This window comes from Petaurus breviceps, unplaced genomic scaffold, assembly GCF_028583685.1.
Source record: "Petaurus breviceps papuanus isolate PSGF00001 unplaced genomic scaffold, PetGlider_PUasm1.0 151, whole genome shotgun sequence".
NCBI lineage: Eukaryota > Metazoa > Chordata > Mammalia > Diprotodontia > Petauridae > Petaurus > Petaurus breviceps.
Genome location: NW_027185712.1, coordinates 13156005 through 13166282, shown reverse-complemented (window position 1 = coordinate 13166282; position 10278 = coordinate 13156005).

Sequence of the window (10278 nt, the reverse complement as noted above, 5' to 3'; positions counted from 1 at the left end):
TTTTTTCTGTCCACTGATGTGAACAGGTGATTTTTAAGGAATAAAATATTAAATTAGATCAAATGTTCAGGGTTTTTTTTTCCTCTGTGACTCTAAATAAACAAAATGGGTTATTTCCCCTTTTTCCTTTCCCCCATTTTCTAGGCAGTTAGTTTGACTTTGCAACAGACAATGAAGTTTGGAATGAGTTGCTGTAGCAGCAAGCACCCTAGAATACCCAGTATGGCTGTTAGCACAAGTTCTTTGATCTCCTTTTCTAAAGGAAAGCAACTCAAAAAAGGGTTAACAATCTTACTTTAATTGAACATATATATCATTTACTTAGTTCAGGGGCAAAAGTCAGTATCCTGAAGTTCAGAGAATACAAACAAGTTAAAAGCAAACAAAAAAACACAGACAGAAAATAACACAATTAAGCAAACCAACAGACAGTGCTTCTAACTGTCTGATCATCACATACCTACATAGGTAGTCATCAGAGAGAGAAGCACTAACATCTGGGTTTTCAAAGCCAGGAAGCTCAACGACTGCCCAGAGTCTCATCTGGCCAAATCACACAACTCTTCTCAAAGTGAACCCGAAAGCAAAACCTCACCTCACAGGTATATATAGCCTTCCCCAGGGTCAGACAACATCACAAGCCTTGTGACCCAATTGACTACAAAGTAACAAAAGTTGTGCTTTCCTGAAAAAAAAAAAGCCTCCCACCACGAGCTCTAGGTGAGCACATGCAGCCTATTAGGGGGCAAAGTTTATTTTTAAATCAGGAAAGATCCTCATATTCACCTGAGCCTATTAAGAGGCAGGGAAGACCTTCAAATTCCTATTACCATTACAGTGACCAGATGGTCATACATGAAACAGAAAATATTTATCAAGCACTTAATATGTGCCATGTGCCATGTGCCTAGCACTGTGTCAGTTAATAGAAGGCAGAACCAGGCAGTCATTGCACAGTTCTGAGATATAAATGCAATCCAGACCTCTACTGCTTTTTCTTCAATCAGTGAGTCTGACTGCTCTCTAAAACTGGCTTATTTTTCTACTTTGCCTCTTGTAGGTACACCTACAAGTGAATATCACAGCCAGTATGCAGAGGCATTAGAGGAATTGTTGCCTGAAGAATCAAGAAACCTGATTCTCTTCTTTCTGCCAACTGGGAACTTTCTCTCCCACCCGGGGAAGGCATCCTGGGAAGAGGGTTATCCTGAAATTCATTTTGGAGATGGGTCTACCATCTTGGCTCCAGCAGACTGAGTATGCTGTATATTTCCTTCTTCTCCACAGAGAAGTGGTGGCTACAGGTATGGAATGTTATATAAATTGTTGGCAGTGATTGATATTTTGGTTTGTTCTGCTTAATTGTTTTTCTTCATTATATAAGGGAGAACCATGATGGGGGAGAGCTGGGGATGGGGTGAAGAGTGGGACAACAAGGATTATTGAACAGTGACCAAGGCATAAATACCAAAAAGAGAATAAAAATCCATCAAATATTTTTATAAAGACTGGCTTAGAGGAATTTCAAACCCAGGTATAATTTATTCTAGTATTCCTGCTCTTATTGGTGAAATATCCTGCAATGTATCCAATGGGAAGAAGGGAGAAGTGCAGGGCCTAGTGGCTACCTCACCGTAGGATTGGCATATATAGGCCACATTCCATTCTCCTCTCTGAGGGAAGTTTAATTGAAACTCAAAAAGCAAAAGGTCATAACCATGTAAAATTTAAAGGCCAGTTTTATTATTTGACATGGAACAAATTGTAACTTTATATTGCTTTTAGATGCAATTTTGTTCATTGAAATTAGATTATGCTCAAGTAAAGCACCTTCTTTAGAACTTTAGGATTAAATATTAGAACTTATTATAGGGACTTTGATTTCGTCAGTAAATATCAAGGAAAATATTTGGTGGGAAATGCAGCTGCCTAATTTGCATTAATACAAACGAGAACTATTAAGATGAGCTAATTAGCATATTCATATATACTGTAGGCTCCCTTTATTTAAAACAGATTCTGATTACAAACTTAATGTATGTGTAACATTGATAACCAGCATCTTTGCAATGTAGAACCAGGCCCTGATTGTATTGGAGAGGGATAGAGATAGATATCCTTTGGGAAGCATGCAATCAGTTACCTTGGGTTAGAAGACATCTTAGAGTCTAACCCTTTCCTTTTACAAATGAGGAAAATGAAGACCAGAGAGATTAAACAATCCATGTAGTGAATGGCAGACCCAAGATTCAAACCCCAATTTTCTGATTCAAAAGTGAATATATTTTTCAGTACAGAGCACTGCTGTAGGATTCCTTTACGTGAATTTTAAAATATCTAGTATCAAAGTCCTAATCCCAGTGACCCTAGGAAGGGGAGAGCCAAAAGAGGTCAAAGATGAGGAAAGCCTAACCAAAAGGGGCTGAGTTATAAAAAGCATGAATCCCTGTACTTGTGTATGCATCCAAGAGAGACATATCTAACAGGGGACGATGAGGGCATTTCTGGAGGATACGGGAGAAGGTTCCTTTCTACAGTGACTATTATCATTGTACCTTGTTTCATTATCTTCCATCTGCAAGGAAAGAGCTGGTAATAACATCCTTATACCCACTAGGGTTCTGTTGCCATGGTTCCCTTGCCTTCTGGAGGTCTTCTCCCCTAACTCCTCTCTGGCAGATGCATCACCCCTTTCCTGTAACTGTCACACCTGTCACTGAACTGACCTTCCATTGCCATCCTTCTCTCACCTCTGCCTGCTCTTCTTCACTCATTTGAATTTGCTTTAGACACAAGAATGCCTAGTTCTAGCCCTAGCATTCAGTGTGATATAAAATCATGGAAAGAACACTGGCCAACCAAACCCAGAGTATTATACTGAGACATGGCCTGTACTTTTTGAATGTTATTAGCTCATTAGTCCTCGGTTTCTTGATCTGTAAAAAGGGGACAGACCATCAGGAGGCAACTATTTGATAGTCAGCTGGGTGGAGCAGAGCTTATTTCAAGGTAAATAATGATCTTTGCTCCTACCTGTTATCCCAAGGAGTTTTCCTAGAGAGCCTGGCTTCACACAGTAGCCAAGAAATGGGACTTTTGGTCAGCTGAAACTATTTTCTCCTTGGCTTTTGTGAGATACTTTATTTTTGATGAATAGTACATATACAGGGACTCTTGTTTATTTTGAAGTGTCACAGAGTGCCTTTCGTCAGTAAGGAAGTGAATGAATTCTAAGAAACCACTTAACAGACTCAAGGAGCTCTTCTTAATTGAAACTTTATCATAATTGTTTGTATAAATATCTTGTCCTTCTATATTACATCCTAAGCATACTGAGGTCAATGACTCTTCTATTCATCATTCTGAATGCTCCATTAGGGGAGCTAGGTGGTGCCACAGTGTACCATAGTGCATTCAGTGCAGGGCCTAGAGTCAGGAAGACCTGAGTTCAAATGTGACCTTGGATACTTAGTAGTTGTGTGATCCTGGCCAAGTTACTTAGGAAATAGCAAACCCCTCCAGCATCTTTGCCAAGAAAACCCCAAATGGGGTCACGAAGAGCCAGACATGACTGAAATGACTCAATAACAACACATCCCATTAAGAGATTAGCACAATACCTTTCTACTAGTCTATACTCAAAACAATCCTTAATGACTCAGTGAAAGAAAGTTAAGGAGAGATTCTGTTAGTAAAGGCAATACTTAATAGATTTTTATACTAAAGTGCAAAGAGCACAGGACTTGATATCGGGAGACATGGTTAGGTAGCACAGTGTCCAGAGCACTGAATCTGGTGTCAGAAAGTCCTGAGTTCAAATCCAGCTTCAGATGCTTGCTAGCTGTGTGACCCTGGAGAAGTCACTATACCTATCTATACCTCAGTTTCTTTGACTGAATAAGGGGGAATAATCATAGCACCACCCCCTCCCGCATTGTTATGAGATTAAAATTAGGTAATATTTATAAAGTGCTTAGCATGGTGCCTGGAACATAGTAGTCACTCAATAAATGCTTTATTATTTTCTTCATTCCCTTCCCCATTGTAACCTCATAGCCTTGGGCAAATTACTTAAGCTTGCTGAGCTGTTTTCTCATGTATGAAATAGGGATTTCTACCCTTCTAACTTCACAGAACTGTTGTGAGCATCAAATGAGAGAAAGTATGTGAAAACTCTCTGCAAACCTGATGCTGATATCCTGCACAATCAAGGCCACCATGGAGATGGGAGTAAGCCAGAGGATGTGGGCTAGTGTCTAGGAGCCTAGCTCAGAGGCAATGGGAAGCCAGGGGGCAAATGGTAAATGTTGCTCCATTTTACCTGCCTCTCTCAAGAATAAGAAATTCCATTTAAGACTAGCAAAACTTTAGTCTTTTTCATTTGGAAAATTATTTCATCTTCAGCCTTTTTTTCAAAGCTTTTATCTATAGTACCCTTCCCTCTACAGCTGGTTAGTGCCTTCAAGTTGGTTTCCTTCCTCCCTCTTTCCCATACTGATAATAACCTGCCCTCAGATCCATTATTCACACTGAGAGAAAAGTAAAAATGTGGCCCTCATCAAGTGGGAGGGAAACATGGTCTTCATTTAAATTTTTTTCCAGTTAGTGAATATCCATTTATTAACATTTTACTATGTGCTAGCCCCTGCCAAATGCTGAGGATACAACGAGAGGCAAAGTAATCCCTTCTCTCAAGGAGCCTCTGTTCTAGTGGGGGGCATATTCAGAGTAAATGAAAGGTGATCTCAGAGAGACAGGCACTAGCATATGGAGGATGGAGGGATGGGGAAAGGGCAGAGGCCTTTTTTTTTTTCATCCCTGAATTCTCCAGTCTCTGGAACGGTGGGTCTAAGAACCTTTTCCAGACTGTGAACTCCTTGAGTTCAGAGAACCTGTGACCTTTTCTTGTCTCCTCCTCCATCTCTTCCCCGCCCCCCTCCTAGAATAGGTCTCAGGCACATAAAAGAAATATTTAGCCTGAAAGCTAAAGTAAAAAAAAAAAAAAAAAACAAAAAAAAAAAAACCTTAAAACCCAAAAACCCCTTCTAGTAGTGAGATTTCAGAAAAGGCATTTTCAGAGAGAAGGAGGAACTCTTCCTCCAGCCCCAGCAGGCAGCTGCCTATCCTGCCTAGATACTCTCCCCCCCACCCCCCAAACCTTGTAGCCTCAAAAGAATAAAGAAGCAATCTTGCTGAGAAGCTCTGCCTTACCTTCTCAGAAGTAACCACCAGGGGGCAGTAAAGCACACTCACAGGACAGCTTCAGCAACAGTAGCACAAAAGGTCAGACATCCTTCCCCAAGCAATGCCTTGCAGAAAGCAGGATGACCTCAAGGATGCTAAACAGGGTTCCCATGATGCAAAGCCACTGGCTTAAAGAGAGCAAAATCCATATTGGCCTCAGACTTTCCTAGTCCTGCACATGCACACACACACACACACACACACACACACACACTTCTACAGCACCCCCTTAGTCTGTCCCCAATTGTTCTCTCATTAACCACAACTTTTACTTTTCAGGTATGAATAACCCATAAAAGCAGGGTAACTGAACCAAGACAATGTAATAAGGGAATCAGAATAGCTGGGATTAGAACTCACAGCCTTAGAGTTTTCAGGGTGGCAACTGGGACCCTCTGCCTCCTGTCATAGATTCCCTAGCATAGGAACAGGCCTGAGCCAAATTGTGATTCTGCCAGTTTTGTCTTTAGTTTCTCTCTTTCCTTTTGGAGCATTCAGTTCACCAGATGCCTGCCTTGGACACTGCCATCAATAAGGCTCCTCTATCCATTCAGCAGTTTGTCACTAAGGCACTCTGTCTCCACCTTCACCCCACCAGATTGAAGTTTTCTTGTCTCCTATCTCTGCTCCTCAAATTCTTTGCAGCTTTTAAGATGAAAAGTAACTAGTCTGAGAGCCATTATCCTGAGTAAAGTGCTAGTGGAAGATGGTTAAGGTAAAGAGTCAACTCCCCCCCCCCCAAGCATATCAGGAAACATGCATGTTTTTACAGTATATCACATACCTGGCTTATATTTTTGTTGTTATTGTTTAAACCTAGACTCTAAAGGGAGGAATTTTAGGTCAAAGTAGTGGGGATGGCTTCAGTATGAAAGATTCATAGTGTAGGTATTTGGGGGCCATATAGAGATGTTAGGTATCATGGTAGTGGCCAAATCCCTCCTCTCTTTATGGGTAAGGCTTGATTTATTTTCAAGTGAGGGACCCAACTGAGCCATCTGAGGCTCTCAGATTAGCTACATTTCACCTTGAGAGGTACAGAGAGTTTAAGGAGTAGAGATGTAGGATAAGTAAACTCTAATCTGGTGGGGTGGAGGTAGAGACAGAGCATCATAATAAAAGAGCCTTGCATGGTAGAGGAGCTGTATTGGTAGTGGGAAAGAGAAATTGATGGGCTGGCATGGTGAGGGAAGGTTTTGTCTAGGTCTGAGGTCTCTACCTTAAAAGACAAATAGGATTTTAATAGTTGTGGGCAGGAGACATTTTCACTCTTCTGCTCAAACATCTTCAATGACTCTTCATTTGCCACTTAAAATAAAAACTTCATTAACTGCCCAATATGAGCAACTACTACTTTTATAGCTTTGTTAATGTACTCAGTGCTTCACGTATCCTTCATACATTCTATAATTCAGCTCAACCGATCAATTGTTTATTCCCTAAGTATATTGCTGTCTTCTTGCTGCTCTACTCGCACTCTTATCTGTTGAATTCTCACCCATCCTCTAAAACCTGAATCAAATGTCTCCAGGAAGGCTTCTCTGATTTCCCTGGTTGATAATAACCTTTTTCGATTGGATGGCACAACACACTTTGTTTTGTGACTCTCCAATGTGCTTGTCTTGCTATGTTGTCTGTTATAGTGTTGGATTTTTAATTCCTATCCAAGATAATAAGCTCCTGGAGGGCAGGGACAATATCTTCCCTAACCTTTGCATCTCCCCCCAGAATCTAACAATACTTTGTACAAACATTGTACGGATGTTTTCAATATGGATGGAAGAAAAAATAAATTCTAGGGAGAGTACTAGTATGGACAAAGGTAGACAAGTTGACACATAGCTTTAGACTGTAAAAAGCATTGTCCATATATTTTATCTCATTTGCTAACACATGGATGTAGGTTTCTATTGATGAGATTGCCCCAAGGTGAGGCAGCAGGGAGCTGCCCATGGAAAGATGGCCATGAAATTAGGAAGAACAAGATCCAAATCTATCCTCTCATGAGTATTTGCTGTGTGATCTTAAACAAGTCACTTAACTCCTCAGTGCCCCAGATAACTCTCTAAGAGTCTAAGTAGAAAAATTGTTGCCTCTCTTCAGTATGTAATAGAGGATGTTTTCTCAGTGAGAATTCCCTGCATCATTGAAATTTCAGGTCTGGAGCAAAAGTAGCAAACATAAAAAAATTCCAAAGATGTGTCCTGAATCTTAACATTGAATCAATCAATCGACAAGTATTTGTTAAGCACCTACTATGTTAGAAGTTCTGCTGCCTACTCTTAATCTACATAGGCTTAGCTTAAGTCCTGAGGTTTATGGCTAGCTCAGTGCACTTCATCCTCACTGCTGGATACAGCAGGAGGAGATAGGCACCATATTCCTATATGAAGGATAACCCAAGGGTGTGTGTGGAAAAGCACACACCAAGGGGACTGGGTCGGGGAGGGAGGAGAGAGGACTGGTGGCTCCTGTTGCATCAGAACCAATATGGCTTTGCCTGCTTCCCTGATCTGCAAGTGGAAAACAAGCATTGCCAGCAGCCCCGTGAGGGGACTGAGTCTTGGAGCCAACTGCTTTTTGTGCTTCAACACGAGCCTGCCACTGCCAGCACCCACCCCGCTGTGTTTTATTGCGGCATCACACACAGGTAGCTGATTGTTACCTTCTAAAGAACCAATTTGCCAGCCTCCTATTTGATCAGATTATGATATAATGTCCCAGGCAGCTCTAGGGGTGATGCCCTGATCTGTGGTAGATTTCCAAAGATCCCTGCTCCCTCTCTGTGTTCCTTCCCCTCTGCATACACGTACACACACAATGCTAGTCCTGTCCCCAAGTTCTACCCCTGCTCCCCCACCCCATACACAGCCCACCACTAACCTCTCTAGTTCTCTCTCTTGGAGCCCTTGGAGCGGGACCATACCCAGGGAGCTCACTCAGCCATTGCAGAGCTGACACACCATCAAATCCACAGCCATTGCATTCACATTTTCTGCCCTTCTGAGTTATTATAATATCCAGCCTTTCTTGCTTGAGAGATTGGATTTCCAGCTTCCATTGTAAATTCAGTTCTAAATGAGCTCTCTAGTCAAAGGTGGGATGAGGCGGGGGAGAGAGAGGAGGAAGAAAGAGAGAAAGAGAAAGAGAGAGAGACAGAGACAGACCAAGAAACTGAGACAGACAGAGAAACAGAGACAAAGACAGACACACACACAGACAGAGAGGAGAGAGATAGAGACAGAGAGAGGAGAGAGAAACAGAGAAAGAGAGACAGACAGACAGACAGAGACAGACACAGAGAGATGGAGAGACAGAGAGACAGAAACATACACACAGACAAAAAAGAGGAGAGAGAAAGAAACAGAAGCATAGAGGGGAGAGACAGAGACAGATGGAGAGAGAGAAAGAGAGAGATACAGAGACATACAGGCAGAGCGACAGAGATGAAAGAGGAGAGAAAGACAGAGAGACAGAGATAGAAACAGAGACAGAGACAGACTGAGAAACAGAGACAGAAAAAAGAGACAGAGACAGATACACATAGAGAAAAATGGAGAGGGGAGAGAGATGGAGAGAGAGAAACAAAGAGATGAAGAGAGAGACAGAGATACAATGAGACAGAGACAGAAAAAGAGAGACAGAGACAGAGAGAGAGAGGGAGACAGAGAGAAAGAGACAGAGAGAGAAAGAGAGATACAGAGAGAGACAGAGATAAAGAGAGAGTCTTCCCTGGTAGGAGAAGCCTCAGTTTAGGTTGTAGAGATGAATAAAGATATATGAAGCAGTCTGCTTAATGTGTCTAGGAAACAAAAACAACAACATATTGGTTCATTTCCCCTAGTTCTGAAAGAAATGTTAGTGTAATGAAAATTGGGCAGCAGGACTAAGAGAAATGCCATGCATTCTCCCTCTTTCTCTTCTTTTTTGCATCTGACTTTGTGCCTGTGGAGGAGCTAGATTTGCAGCAAAGGATACTTAGAGTTTCTTGATTAAGTAATTGTCTCTTCTGGTTGATAATCAGGTCTGTTTTGTCTCCCATGAGGCTAAGAGTGGACCATGGTGTCTAAGTCTGCCTTTTATCCTATACCTAGCCCAATGCAGGCCTAAAGGCTCTTTACATAGGAGGTGATGTAAATGCTTTATAAATAAAAAGTGAAAGTTGGTATGTTCAGTGTAGCTATCACAAAAGGCTGTACAAAACCTTCAGAAGATTATTTTAAATAGCCTCTATGATGAGAAAGGGTCACCGTTTTGGAATTAGCCTACTATCTATAAAGAGGAGGGCAACATGGTATAGTGGATTGAGCATTGGACCTAGAGTCAGGAATACTTGAGTTCAGATGTTGCCTCAAACATACACACACACACACACACACACACACACACACACACACACGCTGTGTGACTTGGGGAAAGTCACTTAACCTCTCTGGGCCACAGTTTCATCTGTAATGTAATCTGTGAAATGGAATAAACTCACTTGTGTACTTGAGTATGACCTCCCCAGATAGCAAACTAGGAAGAACAGGAAAGAAACTGCATCTGGAGTCAGGGATTGAGGGTTATCAAGCTCATCTACAGAAACTTGGAGAAACTTTTGAGAATTACTGTCACAGTAGTAGAAGGGGACTCTGTGCTATTACACTAAAATATTAATCACTTTAAAAATAATCATCCTCTAGTAGATATTTTTTAGTTAGCTACCAGTATATATAGTATAATGCTTAGCAGAAATAGATATTTAATAAAGGCATGTATGCACATATGAATGAGTGAGTTATAATCATTGCAGGATTTAGAGCTGGAAGGGACATTAGAGATTATTTTTTCCCTCTGAAGATGGGGAAACCAAGTCCAAGAGAGGTTACATAGATCGCATATATTGCATATACCTTTTGACCCAGTGACGCTGCTAACTAGGTCTGCTTCCCAAAGAGATTACAGAAAGAGTAAATTAATCCATAGGTGCAAAATTGTTTATAGCAGTTCTGTTTGAAATAGCAAATATTTGGAAACTGAGGCAGTACCCAT